The sequence below is a fragment of the Callospermophilus lateralis genome, chromosome 4, assembly GCF_048772815.1.
Source record: "Callospermophilus lateralis isolate mCalLat2 chromosome 4, mCalLat2.hap1, whole genome shotgun sequence".
Lineage (NCBI taxonomy): Eukaryota > Metazoa > Chordata > Mammalia > Rodentia > Sciuridae > Callospermophilus > Callospermophilus lateralis.
This window is the reverse complement of record NC_135308.1, coordinates 126,481,464-126,500,357: the sequence shown is the minus strand read 5'-3', so window position 1 is coordinate 126,500,357 and position 18,894 is coordinate 126,481,464.

Below are 18,894 nucleotides of genomic sequence, written 5' to 3'. Positions count from 1 at the left end.
CATCAGAATTTTAAGCTGCTAAAAGGTCACCATCTGGCCAGGTACTGTTTTATCTCTTTATGTGGTATACCAACATCCACAATATGAAAAATCTTAAAGCCCTTTATAATAAGCATCCACACAAAAAGGACAATATGCAGCATTAATAAATACACGTTAGTAGAACAGGGATCATTTTATCTTTGAACTGTTTTTGATTGTCTGCTGTACTCTGTCATCCCTGAGGATGCAAAGAAGCACAGTTGGGGTCCAAGAAAAGCTCTCAGACCCAGGGGGAGATCCTGCAGGCAGGTAAAAAGAGGGTCCTTGAAGTTTGTGGTTATCTTCTGAGTAACAAGTGAGCAGATGAGGCTCAGAGGGGAGAATCATCTGGAAACTGATTTTATACATGAGATGGTATTGGTTATGGCCACAAGGGAAGAGCTGTCTCAGTCACAGAATGATAGAAGCCATTGCCAGAGGGAGCAAAACTGGTTTTAAGCAGCAACTCCAGGAGTGAGGTATAATTGCAGCAACACTTCATAATAGCAAATCTAATCACACAAGTTAAGTAACTTTATGATCACAGCTTACAATCACGTGAAAGTATGAGATGGCAATTCCAAAGGTTTTAGTCTTTCCTAGCCTGAATTTGGATAAGTTTCTTTTTCTTTTCTATATTTTCTAAAAGCTACAATATTTTATATATATAAGCAGTGTATGCTCAATGTAAAAAAAAATCAAAATAAGTGAAAATAAAAAATGAAATCCATGAAAATTTCAACTCTGAAGCAACTGTTAGCATTTTCAGAGATAATATTAAACATTGTTCTCATAGTAGAAATTATTTGAATGTGAAAAAAAATGGAATTAAACATTTTAAAGGGTTAAAAAAAATAAAATGATTTGTCAATGGCATTTGGTCAATTCCAGATTAGATTTGATTAAAATCATGTTCTTCTGAATTACCATCTAGTATTAGTATGCACATATTAGAGTAGTATAAGTGGGTAGAAGAGAAAATTTAGTTTTTGGTGATATATTCTTGTTTCTTCTTAGACTCATGATTGGGAGAACTGTCCTTTATAAACAAATGGCTGATGGGTATGGAGATGTTCATTAAGGATACCCATTCCCCAAATTTGACTTTAAAATTGTAATGGGAAAGGAAAGTAGAAGGCAGAAAAATAATTTCACTGATTTAAGCATTTTGAAATCAGTGAAAGTAAAATGACTGAGGTGACTTAATGCATCAACCTTGTAGCTTCTGAAGATACGTGTGAAGCTAGTGCTTCCTGGAACTTCAAAAGAAAATAAAACTGAAAGCGAGTGGGAAGATTTGGGGATGAGTGGGAAGAAAAGGGTGTTTATGAAACCAGAGTCACATATGGATGGGTTAGGGTTTTTTTTTTTTTTTTTTTTTTTTTTCTGTTTGTTTGTTTGGTGGTGTGTGTTGGATATTTATTTATTTATTTTTGTTGAGGGCCCAGGAGCATAACCTCTGTCCTCAGCTGGGTTTGAGTCCTTGAGATGAAAACAGATAAAAACAAACAAACAAAAAACCAGAAAGCAAAAACTGATGGAAAGTGATTTCATGCTGTTGGTGAGGTTCTGGGCAAAATCTAAGGGTTCAGAAATTATTAAAACAATCCTTCTTGAGCCTTGGGATTCCAAGTGGCAGAGTGTAGCCTGGAGCTAGAGAGTAGGCCACTTGCAGCAGCTTCCAGATAGAAAGTGCCACTCCTCAGGTGCTCCCATGACCCGGGAGACCATGCCAGGCACTGAGCTTGGCTTTCTCACTACAAGCACTGTCAAGACCGCCAGGGTGAGGCTTCTGCTTCTGCTTCTGCAACAGGTGGGAGACGAAAGAGGAAAGCAAGAAAAGGTAGGTGCTTGACAGTGACCACAACACCCATCCACACTGAGGACTTACAGAAACATTTGGGATACTCTGAGAGGAGCAGGTTTCCTGCTAGGTCAGATGAGAAGGGGGAGCAGGTGGCGAGACAGGAGGCCAGGCTGCTAGATGAGCAGGAAAAGCAAGTGTGATTTTGTTTTACAGGGAGACTAGTAAGATCTGCTTGAATGAGCAACATACAGATGTGCTTGAAATCCATTGCTTTTGTGACCACTGACTTTTGGGCATGTTCATCCTATAAAATGTTTTCTCCCCTTCCATTTAAAACCACTGTTCCTTCACCGTCAGCACTATCATTTTAGATTGTTGTACATGTTTGTATCAAATGGTTGTATCATGTTTGATTTTAGGATCTTATTATTGGACATTTAGGCTGTCTGGGGATGTGCTATATCAATTATAATACAATAGAGATTTGAGGGTCGCTGTTATCCTCTTAGAATAAAGAATCAGAAGGAGAATTTCAAGGTCAAAGAACACATGGTCTGGGGGGATTTCAACAGCACTACAAATTATCTTCCAGAGGATTCTTCCAATTTATACTCCCACTGGGAAGACATAGGTGCTTGCTCACGTCCTTTTAATAATGGGTGTTATTATGGTATATATGTTATGTTCATATATATGTTATATGTGCTGTATTCACCTTTATATAGGTGACTATTGCTTCTTGACTTTATCCTATATTTGATTATTATTAGTGAAGTTAGATGCTGTCTTTTATTTGTTGGTGATATTATTTTCTAGTATTAGAGATTGAATCCAGGGCCACTTACCACTGAGTTACATACTTGGCCCATTTTTAAATTTTTAATTTTGAGACAGGCTCTCACTAAGTTACCCAGACTGGCCTCAAACTTGCAATCCTTCTGCCTCAGCTCCCTGAGAAGCTGGGATTACTGGTGTGAACCACAGCACCTGACTTCTATTTATTTTTACAAATCACTTTTTAAAAATTTGACTGACTTTTAGGACATGGAGGTCAAAAGCAAATACTAAGTCCTAAATTAGGAAAGAAAACTCAGCATGAATTTTGGTGTACTTTTATATGTTAAAAAAAAAAAAAGGAAAGAAGAAGAGAGAGAAAGGAAAATGATAGTACAAGTCCTGTTCTTCCATCTCAAAATTACCTTTCTTTAAACATTTCTTTCTGAAACTTTACCTTGCTGTGGGTATATGTGTAGCACCCTGTGTCAGTGTGTGCACACACTCCCTTACACAATTCCCTGAGATTTTAGTTAGGAATGCCCACAACTGGCCTGCAGACCCCGTCGCTGTAGCCAAGTGCCCTAGAAAAAACACTCTGCTTGGTGACAGGGCTGTGTTGACACTTCATTTTTCTGTCTTCAGTTTGCAGATATAATATGTTGGTCTTCAACTATGGACTATTGGTTTTCACATAAACATTATATAACTTATCCCCATCTACCCTGTCTACCTTCATTGACGAGGAGGGTAGGCAGGGGTGATTTAGGGTGACTTTTGCTGCTTTCTCCACATATCCCTAATGGAAGGAAAGAGACTGGCACTAACTGAACATTTATCATTTATTCATCACAATTGCTCTTAGAGGTTGGTGCTTCTCATCCAAACATTTTATGGTTGAGAGTTATGAGGCTAGGGGAAAGTATGTGAATAAATTCATCCCAGCTTCCAGGGGCCGGAGTGGAGTGCCCTCAAACCAAGAGCACTTCTCAAAGCCAGTAGCTCCTAAATGTCAACCATTCACATGCCGGCTTCAGATGCTTTGTTACTTATGAGCACCACATTAATAAACATTTCACATCAAATCAATTCATATTTTTAACTTAAAATATTTATTTAAAAAAGAAAGTTTATGTTAGTACCATAAATGGGAATCCAGTATTAATAGTCATAAACAGAAGGTGTTATAAATATATCCTTCAGCAAAATGCTGGTTTTCTAGCTGTACTGAGGCTGTTTCTACCCGCTTGTGATTTTTAAAAGCCCCTCTCCCTCTTTTGTTTCTGGTCCTCAACCTCAATTTCCCATTCAGCCCCAATCTTTCTAAGAACTGAAGACTGTTTATCAAGTAATTTTGAAGGCCATATGCCTCCACACTTGGCCCCTTGAGGAGCCCTTTTGCCCCACTTCCAGGAATATAATATTCACCCTTTTGCATAGATAAGCATACACATTTTGGGAAACTTCTAATTAGGGCACTTCCCACCCTTCCCTTCTAAGAAAAAATTACTAAACCCAAATATTGTTGAGGGATCAAAATACAAATAGCTCAGTTCTGAGACACGTAAATTGCCCTAGTCACTGGGTAATGACTTTGGAAAAATACAAAGGGCTAATGGATCCTTTCTTGGCAGATAGCATTTCTCTTCTGGAGCTCTCCACAGTGACATTTGTTTATTTTTAGAGTCCTGTGGCTAGCACACTGGGCTGGGGCATGATTGATCTATTCATTTCTGCTCTCTTTAATGTTGAAAGCGATTGCTACAGTTGAAAACAGTCATGAACCAAACTAGCGGCCACCAACACAAGTGATTCAGTGGTGACTTGGGCTTTTATTTTGTGGGAAAGCATCGTTTCTCTCTGGTTCCATTCAGAAACTATGAGGAATTTTTTTTTTTTTGTAGCTGTGATGAATTTTATATGGAGCATACGTTGTTAAATGTGGGTTCTCTGACTAGAAACCTCCTTAGGTAATGATGCTTTAGTTGCTAATTATATCCTGCTCCATTCAGATATGTAAGTCTATGATCCCAATTCTAATACTAGTCCCTTTTCTTCCATTAGTGGCAGGTGTCATTCTTAAACAGTCTTTAAGTGGCATCCCCCTGGAACCTACTGTTCATGACAGCCAAATTTTCAGGTTTCTTGTTCTTTGCAAAGTGTCATTTATTTTTTCTTATAAGGGCTTTTACTAGTGTTAAAAATTCTTCTTTTGCAAGTGAAAATAGAAGCCAGAAGGAAAGAGAATAAAACACTAATTCTGAGAGGCTCAAAATGTTGGGCTAGAGATAAGAGGGGAATGCTTCAGAAAACTGGAAAAGAGAGAAACATTAAGTACGAATTACAAGCAGTAAATTTTATCCTTGTTGCTTGAGCTGATGCCAACATATTGATCACTGTAAACAAATAGTCTATTTTCCATGTCTGAAGATCCCTAGTTGGTTGCTTGTTGGGGATTTAAAATCTTTGAAGAAATCTTTTTTTTTTTAAACCAGCTTGAGAGGTAAGTACATGGGGAGTTGCTAATGAGGAAAACAAGATATTTTATGATTCAGACATGAGCCAAAATTAAATGTGAATAAGTGCAGGATAAGTGCCATGGAAGTGATGGGATGAGTACACCTCTCAAAAAGCAGAGAGACTGTTGAGAAGTCATTCAGTGGACAATATTTAAATGGCAAAGATACTTTAATGTGCAAGCTTGTGCCACAGGTATTACATGAAGAGCTATTTATCAATTTTATGAGAAAAGCTGCAGCAATTGAGACAGCTTTGAAAATAACAGCTGAAAAACTTTATGCTTTAAGAACTCAAAGTCCTATTAGCAGAAGAGTTTTTGCTATCTTAAAATATATATTTTTTATTTTTTTGCTTTTAATTGTTGGTTCTCTGACTGAAAACCTCCTTAGGTGATGATGCTTTAGTTGCTATTTTTACTTTTGCTTTGAGTAATCCTTATAAACACATTTCTGTCACTTAATATTAGATTATAAAAGCACTCATTGGCCTGGTTCAAGTGGTGCATGCCTGGAATTCCAGCTACTCAAGAGGCTGAGGCAGGAAGATCACAAGTTCGAAGCCAACCTGGGCAGCTTAGTGACACCCTCTAGCAAAATAAAAAATAAAAAGGGCTGGAATGTAGCTCAGTGATAGCGCATTCAAGAGTTCTGTCCCCAGTACTGAAAAAAACAAAACAAAAAACAAAACACTTCTTGGCTGATATTTCTAGGCATTACTCTCTCTCCCAGTTTAATCGGACAGGGATTCTTTTGCTGAACTTTCTGAATGCCTCTTCTAGAGACAGTTTTTACCTGTTTCTGTGCTTTAACCACATTTCCAGGATCTGGACTCAGAGACCATTCCAAAGCCAAGAACATGTTCTATCTAAAAGAGCCCCAGTTGTCTTTGGTTCTCTGGGTGTCAGTGGCAGTTTGTACCTGAGGAAACATTCCTGAGCTGTTAATCAGAGATCTTTTTTTTTTTAATTTTTAAAAATTGAGATGGGCACAATACCTTCATTTTTTATTTATTTATTTTTATGTGGTGCTGAGGATCCAACCAGTGCCTCACAAATGCAAGGCAAGTGCTCCACCACTGAGCTACAACCCTAGCTCCTCACCATAGGTCCCAATGACATCTCCTGTTTTTTACCCCAAGACAGGCGAATCATTTAAAAATGTGTTAGATCTTTTTATAATTTGGGATCAGTCTTACTGCTCAGCCTACTCTATCTCTTAACTAACCTCCCTCCATACATTGCACCTTCTTGGAGCTGCAACAGCAAAACCTATAGGCTCCATAGGCACTGTTCAGTTTCCTCCATTGAGGAGCACAATTCATTCAAGTCTCTGAGTCTCTGCTCCCAAATTCAGCTACAGGACCCCAAAGCTGCTTATTAAAAGCCTCTCTGATTCAGTATAGACAAGATTGTCTTCCTCTAGCCTGTCCAAGGTAGGGATGTTTAATTCTTTCACTTTCAGTAGAAAGGTTTTGTGAATTCAGGGAAAAAAAAATTCACCAACTATCATGGTCATCATGCACAAATTTTGTTCAGTCCTGAAGAGAGCTACATTAAAAAATGCCTTCAACACATGGGGAGCACTCAACCTGCAAACAAGAGCCAGCCCCAAAGTGCAATATGGTTGTTTGCAATGCTAAATGTGTTTGCATTTATACAAAGAATTGTTGAGAACTTATTATGCAAAACACTTTTTCAATCAAAATGATAGAATGAATATTGTTTAGGTTGTAGGACTAGATCATTAAAGCCTTTTTTCCTAATGTTAAGTAAACCATAACACAAGCTGTACAAGTCATACGTTTGTGAATTGTGAATGGCAGGAAATGTGATAAGAGGAGAGAGAGAAGACGCCTGTGTCCAATCCCTAGTATTTAAAAAAAAAAAAAAAAGTTATACCATCATGGGGGACTCATTCTCATGACCTCATTTAATACTAAATATCTCCCCCAAAGCCCCACCTACAAAAACCATTAGCACATGCATTTGAGGATTCAATTTCCAACACGTCAACTTTTGGGGGACACATACAAATTACAGCATCAATATTGTGAAAGAAATGGAAGCCTTCTTTGTAATCAGATTTCTATTACTGTTAATGTGCTGACTTCTGTATCTGCTATTTACTAGCTGACCTATGTGAAAATTTACATTTACCCCCTTTTAGGGGAACTCTACCTAGAAAATTAAGCATTAAAATTCGTTTCTATAAATTGTGATTTCTAGACTAGAAATACCCCTAATGTACTTTTTGTCTTAGTTTTTAATGATGACAATGGACTAAAGCCTTCAAAAACCAGAGAAACTAGTTTTTCTTAGTTATCTTTTGGGTATAATTTCCTGAGGCAAGAATTAAGTATTTCACAAAGACATGATTTTTGCTTCTTAATCTTCTTAACGGAAGGCTAGGACCTTATTAGTCTTTGTCTACTTCAAATTAATAACACAGATGCCAAAAAAAGACATCATTTCAACTCAATTTTCATTTTTATTATATTTAAGTTGCTTTATGTATTTTTCAGAGGAATTTTAAAGATGAGAGTTTTAGTGAAAGAAAAATAAGTATAATTATTGAGTGCAATCCCTGGTAATTAAAAGGAATTTTATGCTTCTTATTTATTTTTATTTTTTATGATGTACTTATAATGAAATTATATGCAGTGATATCAGCACATAATAGAATTGCTGATTAGATCACAAAGTTTGCTTTCAGAGTTTCTTCCTATTAAGTAACCCATTAAGCTAGGCCTATTGCCTGGTCAGATTATGCCATCATTCATTTACCTTTTATGGCTCTTGTCACATTATAAATCTCCTCCCCTTATCCAACTGTGGGCTGCCTTAGTAACTTGCTATCATTTTCAACAGTATATTCTGTACCCCCTGTACTCCATGCCCATTACTATAGTCCCTGGCACACAATAAACCTCATAAAATATAATAACCATATGTTTTAGTAAACAAATTATGTCAGTAGACACCTGAGGTAAGTTCACTGTGATGGCTGAGCGATAGATTTGGCAGTTTCTTGGCAATTAAAGCTCAAGGGAAAATATACTGAGCTATATGATTTTTGTTCTAACTAAAAATAGCATGCACATGAAGAGACAGTTTTCTTGAACTCAACTCAAAAGCGCTGAATAAGAGAAATGAGCTTATCTGCAGTTTTGCAGAAAAAATCAAATGCTATTTGAAGGAATATATTTTATGGGCTCTCCTTAAAAGTTTATATATAACTAATGAGAATGTTTTTTTTTTTTTTTTTTTTTTTGTGTGTGTGTGTGTGTGGTAGTAGGAATGGAACCCAGGGCCCCTCACATGATTGGCAAGCACTATATCCACAGCCCTTGATGAGGATATTTTGCAGATAATAGATTATATAACCCAAGTATACTGATAACAATTATTAGTGTAGTTTTGTGTTTAATTGTTTAAGCTTTCTGTCAGATAGATCTGGATTTTTATACTAAGTGTACCATTTCCAGGCTTTGTGATATGAGAAATTTACTGAGACTTGGTTTTCTAAATCTGTAAAGTGCTATGCTATTTCTTAGTCATAGATTTGTGTGAATTAAGTGAGATAGTTTACATTATCCTCCAGGTAATGAGTAAGTGTTCAATAATTGATAGCTAACAATATTAATTAAAACTAGGGGGATCTAAAAAAATTATTGTGTATTTAGTAGCCACCAACCATATGCGGATACCTAAAATTAAAGTTAAATTGAATAAAACTAGATTTCCAGTTTTTTGGTCACACTAGCTACATTTCAAGTGCTCACAGGTGGCTACTGGCTATCATATTAAACAGTGAGATTACAGGACATTTCCATCATTGCTGAAAGTTTTATTGAACATTAATATTCTAGTTTGATTAAAATTTCTGATGCCAATTTGGGTTGATTCCTGGAATCATACAAAATATTAAGATCCTTCTAAGGTGGTAGATTTGAAGGAAGTAATATGTCCAACTATCAATGGAAATCTATACTTTCATAATTCCTCTTGCCTTGTCAAACGCAATTTTGACAAATAATATCATGTCAAAAGTAATTTTATTCTGACAGCTGAGAATAGTCTCTGATTCCAAAAATAATGCTACATTTCCAGGTTTTCTACTAGGCACGCTTCAGGTTTTCTCATTAAATCTACACAATAGTCCCAAGAGGGAGGTATTATTTTCAAAATGAGAAAAGTAAAGTAGATGAGAAAAGTAAAGTTCAGCATGATGAACTTACTTGTTTCCAATAATTTGGATGGTAAAAGATAGAAATAGAAATATAAAACCAGTTCTAATTCCAAAACCATATTCTGCAGCCTCTCTATTAGAAAACACTAATAGTGCTTCTTATGTATGAACCACTTTAGATATTTTGAGCTAGACTCACACTTACTACCTGTGTGAACTTCAGCAAACTATTCAATCTCCTCACCTGTAAAATGGGAATTGAGGAGCTGCCTCAAAGGGTTTCTGTGAATATTAGGTGAGGCATATGTGAAATATTTGAAATAGGGTATATTATGTGATAAGAGCTCAATAAATGTTTGCTATTATCTAACTCAGTGTTTTAAGAAGAGTTTTTAATAGTTTTAATTGATTATAACTTAATATAGAAACATTTTTTAAAAATTATTCCAATTTGTTTTTCAAGATATGATACAAAGAGATTTTGACCAAGACGTCCCACATCTCAGTTCCCCAAAAGGTGGAAAAGTTTGGCTTCAACCAACCTTTTGATTGACATATTATGAAAGGGGAAGGATCTTCAAAAAGTCTGATCACAGTAGCAGAAAAATCCTCAGAGCTCAGGAGTTTGCCCAGAGGCTGGGTAGAATCTATCCTAACTCTATCTTTGGAGAACACAAAAGAGGGAGAGAGGAGTGAGAACTGTGGATGGAACATTATCAACTAAAAGGCCCCGTGTGAGCTGCTATCAAATGCAGATCTTACTTATTGGTCTTAATTTTTCAGTTATCAATCTCAAAATATTCTAGAAGCTTGTTTCCTGCTAGTCCCTGTAAGGTGAGAAATTCATAAATATTGGGGGAAGTTGGTGTGTTTCTGGGGAATATGTTTCACACACTGGGGCATAAAAATGAAAAGTACTGAGGCTGAGCACCCCTTTATCATTTAGGGTGAGGACTCTGCATTTTATGTCTAGAAAAAAAGAGTTAAAACAAACTGCCTGCTAGTGCATGGTTGTAGCAGTAATGGTCACACATAAACAATCACCACCACCATCACCACCACCACCACCACTGACTGCTACCACCTTCACAGGCAATAGCAATATCCCAGGTCTGAACAATTTAACTAGAAATGGGAAACATTTCAAGTTACAATAGCAGGAAAACAACCCCCCAAAACCCCCAAAACATACCCAGTAAAAATAAACATCCAGGTCTCCTTCCCTTCTTATATATTTTATAGCAGTGACCTTCTAGAGTCAGTTACTTTGCCCAACTCTTAGAATAGTTCTATTGAAATGATGTGGGAGCAGGTTTCAGACCCCAAGAACTGGAATATCCTCCCACCATCGGCCAGTAGAGGAGAGAGAGAATTTCAGATAGTTGTAATCTTCTGGCAATGCTGAAGTAACATTTCATTTTGTGTAGGGCTAGTTCTCATCCTAACACCTATTCTGCAGATTCAGGTGTCTCAGGAGGAAAGTAAGACCTCAAGAAAGAAATCAAAAGCATCACCCAATGGTAGAGGAATCACTTCTTATTACACAGCCTCATTTAATTTATTATGAAGTTAGACAAGACTTAGGAACAAAAACAAAGAAATGATATTTCTTTCTAACTACTTTTTCAGTTTTCTCCAAACTTATTATTTTAAAAAATTAATAGGATTTCTACTTCTTTCTCTATAAATTGATCTGCATTTTATTCATTAAATAAAGCAATAATGTATTTCTGAATTCTTCTTCTTTTTTTTTTTTTTCTTTACTGAATTCTTGACATGTCCTGGGCACTGTGTGAGAAACTTAGGATATCATTTCATCTTTCCAGCCCTTGAGCAGTACTGTTACTATTATGGTTTGGATATGAGGAGTATTCAGAGGTACAATGGTTATGTTATGGAGCTGTAATCATTCCATCCTAGTTTGAATGAACTAACTGGGTAGCAACTGTAAGCTAGGGGGTCACTGGGGACCCTAGAAAAGTTCATCTTCCCTGCAGTCCCTTTCCCTTTCTCTCTCTGCTTCCTGGCTTCCATGAGGTGAGCAGCTTCCCTCCACTGCACCCTATAGTCATGATGTTCTGCCTTACCTTGGGCCCAGAGCAATGGAGTTGGTTATCCATTGACTAAACCTTTCCTCCATTAAGTTGTTCCTTGTCAGGTATTTTGGTTACAGCGAACTAACACAGTTAGGAAAAGGCAGAGATGGGATTACAAACCCACAGCTCTCCACTTTTTATCCAGGAAACCCTTCTGCCTGTGGTATGTAACTCATTATGCAAAAGCGTAACTTCCACACTCACCCCAGTTGCCATTCACACTGAGGTCCTATACTACAAAGAATAGAAAGTTTGCTTTCAGAGGTTTTGCTTTTGAACTTTCTGTCAGCATGGGAACTTCCCATCATTTTAAATTCAAACAAGACTCTCACCACTTCTGTTCCCCCCCCTCCTCCTCCTCCTCCTTCTCCTTATCCTCCTCCTCCTCCTGCTTCTCTCTCTCTCTCTCTCTCTCTCTCTCTCTCTCTCTCTATATATATATATATATATATATATATATATATATATATATATATATATCACACACACATACACACACACACACACACACACACACACACTCGCACTTTGATGTTGATCTCCACCCAAAATTCTTTGAGAGCAGCTGCCTCTGGACCAATGCCTTCAAAAAAATGAAGGAGGTATTTCTCACATTTTTTATTGTCTCAGATTTATTCTTCCCTACATCACATTAAAGCCAGCTTAGTTGTCTCAGGCTTTACCTAAAATCACTATTACTAAAAGAAATCATAGGAGTTAGGGAAAATAATTTTTTTTCTTAGCAGTACTGGGGATTGAATCCAGAGGCACACTACCACAGAGCTACATCCCTAGCCCCATGTATACATATATTCATTTATTTTGAGGTAAGATCTCTCTAAGTTGGCAAGCTGGCCTTGAACTTGTGATCCTTTTGCCTTAGCTTACTGGGTAGCTGGGATTACAGGTGCATAACATTGTGGCCATATGAGGGAAAGTATTTTTAAACTCTATGTTTTAAAAAACTATTCTCATAGTCTAAACCAGAAATTGCATACTTCTTCCATAAAGTGCCATATGCTAAATAGGCTTTGTAGCCATATGGTCTTTTTTCCAGCAATTTAACTCTGCCATTGTTGAATAGTGGGGAAAATAACCTCAAGTGATATACAAACAAATGTGTGTGGCTATTTTGCAATAAAACTTTATATACAAAAGAAGGCATTAAAACTGGGCACAGTGGCACACGCCCATAATCCCAGTAATGCAGGCTGAGACAGGAGAATTCCAAATTCAAGGTCATCCTTAGCAACTTAGTGAGACCCTGTCTCAAAAATAAATTAAAAAAGGAAAAATAAAAAGGTTTTGGGTGTAATTCAGTAGTAGAGCACCCGTGGGCTCAATCCACAGTAACAATAAAATAAAATAAAATAGGCATTGGGCTGAGTTTGGCCTGTGGTCTACATTGTGATGAACCCAGGTCTAGCCCGGGACTGAGGACTGTCCAATAGAAATGTAAAGTAAGTCACAAATGTAATTTAAAAAATTTTAGCAGCTATGTTTTTTTTTTTTAAAAAAAAAAAAAGGAAAAAGGAACCAATGAAATTAACTTTAACAATATGTTTTTAGCCCCATATATCCCAAATATTAACATTTCAATGTATGATTTATATAAAAAATTACTAATTAAATATCTTTAATTCTTTGTGTTCTCTGAAATCTAAGTGGATTTTACACTTCTAGCACATCTTAATACAGACTAGCACATTTCAAAAGTTCAATAGTCCATGTGGTTAGTGACTACTATATTGGATAGGATAGCTCTAGACTGCGCTATTTCTACTTCCTCACCTTCTTCCCTTCTTCTAGATCTACCTATTTCCTTCCACTCACAAGGCCTATTCCAGTATCATTATTCCTTTCCTGCATTTAGGCTATTCAAGGGGATTGCTCTGGGGCTGCTTATCATGGCCTTCATCACTGCAAGGTCCATAGAACAGTGTGGAAGTCTATGGGATGAGGTTGTAGGGTGTCCCAGGAGAAAGAGCTAGCAATCCACTTTCTGAAAGGCAGGCAGATATGTGTGCAGACTGATAAATCCAGTAACTTTTGAGATTTCCTACCAGAAGGAGTTTTAGAACCTCCTCTTTATTTTTCCTTCATTATTTAGAGCATGTCAATTAGTTCTGGAGTTCCTCTTCTCTGTCTCTGTTTTTGCTTCTTTGTGTCTCTCAGAACACAAACACACACACACACACACAGAGGCAAAATATGTCTTCCGTGTAAATGGGGTTATACATTGACAAAAAACATCATACCTCAAAAATGCATGTAATACATCTACCTACTGAACACCATAGCTTAGTAACAAAGTATGTTGTAGAATATCAGTTGTTTCACCTAGTGATCACATGGGTAAGCTGGGAACTGAGACTCCCTACTGCTGCCCAGCATCCAGACAGAGTGTAGTACTTCATACTGCTAGCCCAGGAAAAGATCAAAATTCAAAATTCCTAGTATGGTTTCCATGGAATACTCAGGCTTTTACACCATCATAAAGTTGAAAAATCATAAACCATCATAAGTCAGGGACCATCTGTATTATTGTCATACTGCCTGACCAAAAGAATACTACTAGTTCTTGAAGACTAAACCATCCAATAAATTTGTAAAGAGGAAGAGTAACATTTCCCCCCAACTGCCCCTTAATTTGTAATGCTGCCTCACTCACTTTAGAATCAAAGCTTTATGATGAATTATAGAGCAGTGTAATTCCTTTCCTTCATCTTTTTACCTCCCATTCTCCAGTTTCACCTGCCTGGGTTTGCTGAGAAGCAGACTCATCACCGAGTCACATACTTCTTATGGCCATACCCTGGTTGCATGAAGACACATCTGGAAACTTGTGAAAGTCCAGCTGAATTCTTAGGTCATGGCTGTATCAGCTTGGATGGGGCCAGACAGATGTAACAGAGACCCCAACTACAGCGTCCTAAACAGTAGAGAGTTTGTGTCTCACCATATAACCATCATAAAGAAGGTAGCCTAGGTCTAAAAGGCAGCTTTTCTCTGTGAGACTATTTAGGAACCTTTTTGTTATGTTGTTTATCACCCCATGGGGCTTGTCTTCCTCTGCATTGTCGAAGACTGCTAGCCACCAAACCACTCTGTATGATAAAGCTGGAAAAACAGTGGGAACATGGAGCAGGCATTTGAAATGCTTTAAAATTGAACCCTAGAAGCAGCACACATAATTTCTGCTCATACTCTATTGGCAAGACTTATGTGTCAGCTTTTAGTTACTGTGACAAAATACTTGAGAAAAAAACAACTTAAAGGAGGAACAATTTATTTCTACTCATGGTTTCAGAGATTTCAGTCCATAGTTGCTTGGTCTCATTGCTGTGGGCTGTTGTGAGGCACAACATCGTGACAGGTAGCCTGAGTTATGCCATTCAAAGGTACTTTGACTAGAACCCCACCTCCTGAAATTTCTAAACCTACTAATAATCCCTTAAGCTATTAATTCATCAATGGATGAATCCACTGGTGAGATTAGAGCCCTTGTGATCCAGTCACTTCCCCAAGGACCCACCTCTGAGTACTGCTGCATTGAGATCAATCCTTCAACACATGAACTTTTGAGGGACATTTTAGATCCAAATTGTAATAGCTTAGCAACACATACATCTCAATATGTGAAAGGCTAAGGAATGTTGTCTAAGAAGACAATCATGTTCCCAGGAAGGAGGAAGAGGAGAGTGAATTTTGGTGGGTAAATAATAAACTCTGTCAAAGGGTATTTTTCCCAGGCTGACTGGGCTGTGGTTGTATGGGGATCATTCTTCCAATTTCAACTATATCATCTTATTTAGTAATTTTAACAGTCCTATAGAATAATATTATTATTTCTACTTCATAGACAAGGAAATTGATATCCTAGGTTATTTTACTTTCATAGAATAGTACTTTTTTTAAATAGTACATTCTTCCTTTTACTATACTATATATAAGGCATATATAACAATATATCCTCAATTAGATTATACAATTGTATCCCCAGCATTACAAAATTCAGCATCTAAACATAGCAACTGCTTAGCAAAATTTTGTCAAGTGAATGAATGCATGAATGACGAACATGTATTTATGCACAGACATTAGATACTGAATATCAAACTCCAAATCAGGATACACATGACCTTCTCCTGGGGTCCTAATTTTATAGGATGACTCACAGAACTCAGGGAAGCATTTGCTTACATTCACAAGTTTATTAGATTATTAAAGGATATAATAAGAGGATACAGATGAATAGCCAAAGACATATGTGAAGTAAGGTCTGGCAGAAGGGGAGCAGAACATCCTTCTCCAGGCAGCCATCTTGGGGGCCACTCCAGTGTGTTGTCAGTTTGGAATCTCTCCAATCCTATAGTTCAGGGGTATCTTTGGAGGCTTCCTCATATTGGCACCAACTCAACTGTAGCCCCTCTTCCTTCCTGGAGTATGGGGCAGTAGACCTAAAGTTCCAAGTTTCTAATCATGGCTGGGACTTTCTTAGTGACCAATTTCTATTGAGAAACTCACAGAGTGACATCATTAGAGCAAGAGACAGTCTTGTCACCCAGGAAATTCTAAGGGATTAGGAACTGTCAGGTACTAGGATCAAAGACCAAATATCAGAACAAAAGATTCTTCCAGCACCCCAATTGCTCAGAAAATTATAGGGAGTCTTAGCGCTATGTGCTAGGAACTGGGGAAGAAGAACAAAAATTATATATTTCTTAGCATAAATCACAATATCATAAGGGGTATCAAAGATGGCTACTAATTTCTTAAATAATGCTGAGTCATGGGATTTTTGTTTAGTTAGGTCATCAGTTTAGCATTAACGAAAACACCAAACCAATAAAAAAATCTAATTTCTTTTTTTTTGGGGGGGAGAGGGGTACTGGGAATTGAACTCAGGGGTATTCGACCACTGAGCCACATCCCCAACCCTATTTTGTATTTTATTAGAGACAGGGTCTCACTGACTTGCTTAGTGCCTCACAATTGCTGAAACTGGCTTTGAACTTTTGATCCTCCTGCCTCAGCCTCCTGAACCGCTGGTATTACAGGCATGCGCCACCATAGCCGGCAAAAAATCTAACTTCTTAATGGTTCAGTAAAACCAGGTAGGGTCAGTCCTTAGACCTAGAAAAAAAAAAAAAAAAAGAAAGTAGCCAACACTGAATGTTGTATGTGGTATGCATTTTGTTGTCTTCCAAAATGTTATTAGGTAAATAGCATGTAATTTTTACTTATTCAGAATGAGATTCAGAAAGATTGATTATTCATTCAGGTTTAGTCAGGTAGGAAGTGGAGGACTATGGGATTTCAATCTCTACCAGCTGGCTTCCAAAGCATCTTCTTATAAAATGTAAATATTCAGAAAAATAATCTGATTTTCCTATTTAAAAGTACTGAAATAGTAGTTTCATCCCAAATAATAACTGTATCACAATTCATTTGTGAAATATCTCATTTGATCCTCTAGGTGGTATACAAGCAAGACTTGCTAAACTGGTTTGACAGTGAGACTACTAGGATAGGAAGAGTGGGTTGGTAACATTGTTGCAGCCATGTTCTACCTTCTCCTGAATCTTTTTTTTTTTTTGGGGGGGGGCGGCTATTTCATTGTTGCCTCTACTCAAAGAATTAATTTTAATTATTTTATCTAATTTAACCATAAACCTCTGAGGCATAGCCTCCCAGATTAGTATGAAAATCCCTGTTCTAAAATCACAAGGATTTGTCTGGAGCACAGGTTTAGTTCTGTACTAGCCACGGGAATGTGACCCTGGGGATAAAAGAAACTGTACTTTAAAGGAGATGAGGTATAGGGAGCGCTACCAAACCTCCTCCATGTCCCTGGTGTTAAGGACTTCCTCAACCAGTAAAACCTGCTTTAATTTTCCCCTCTCAATTGTTTAACTCTAGGGCAGATGGAGTAAGTGATTGGGGAGTTTGGGGAAAAGAACTGGGCAGGCAAAGCCCAGTCTCTTTTTGGGTTCCTTTTTCTTCAGAACCATTCTACATTCTGCCTTACCAGGATAGTGATGGGCTTGTATTAGTAAGAGAAGTCTTAGCAAGTCCAGCCCTCTGCACCTATAAAGCCATGTTCTCCAACCTGCCTTATCTGTAAGAAAGATGATAATTGGATCTCTATTTGTCTGCCTCCTGATTGCTCTCTCAACTGGTTCCAAACTCAGGGAAAATGGACTTTATGTACTGGTTACCTTGGAAATTGAGAAGATAGTTTTTTGTTCACATGTTGTTTGTTTTTATTTTTTAACCTTCCTTGCTGATAGAAGTGTCTTAAATTAACTATAAAGTTGTGTCTAAGTTACAAATAAATTTTGATGTGTGAGTCGAGTGTAAACCTGTGGATGTGAAAAATTTTTCTATGCAATTATACACCTAAATAGGTATTACTTTCTCACAAAAATCAGTTTTTGTTATAGGTGGTTCTGACAAAATTAGGTATTCTGGACATTTCAAAATGCCCTAAGAGAAATGGAATGATAATTGTTATGCTAATAAGATGTCACTAAAGTTGGAAAAATGGAAGTAAAATACTTTTAAATTTCGAGTCATCAAAGTGATTAGCAGTAAAATGTGTTAGCTGAATTTTAAAATAAAAATTTGTTCTTTGAACTCCTACTATTTCTTCTCAACTAATGAAGACCCATTCCCCTTCCTCATTTGCATCTCAAACACTGCTGTCCTTTACTATCCTTTTACTCCAGGTCTTCCCTCCTGGCTTTTCCTGTGTTGTTAATGATATAAATGCTGGGCTCCTGGTCCTCATATTTGTCTCTTAATTGAAACCTTTTCCATGGGCAACTTCATCAACTATGTGCTGAAGATTTCTAGATCTCTCCTTTACTCCCAAATTATTTACCTGAATCACATATTTGGTTTCTAACTGCTAGAGACTTGGCTTCTAACTGCAAATGCAACATGTCCAGAATTGAACTCATTTTATGCATTCTATCTTCCAAATTGGAAGATTCATATCAAAATCTGTTTTTCCAACTTTTCTTTAAAAATTGGAAAATCTGATAATATTGACTCTGTGACTACAATTGAGGTTGGATCTGAGGAGTAGCTACCCCCTTAAAAAGAGGCCTATAGGATTGGGGATATGCCATGTAGTAGAGCACTTGCCTAACATGTGTAAGGTCCTAGGTTCAATCCCTCACATCCTGTTGTTCACAATGTTTACCACTTCCCACTATTGTACACACCTGGTTGAATTCTCAGTATGTTTCCAGTCTGGCCCTATAGATTTTAGGGTTTGTGATCACCTATCTAGGCCATATTAGACTATTTGTTGAATTAAGAAATGAATCAAAACAAAAACAAGTAGTATCATTCCTTTCTGTTAAGACTGAAATTACTGGATTTTACTGAATCCACAAGTTACTAAAATTGATTACAACTTTGTGTAAGTTACTAAGCCTTTCTGTACCTCAGTTAATTATCTATAAATAAAGATATTACT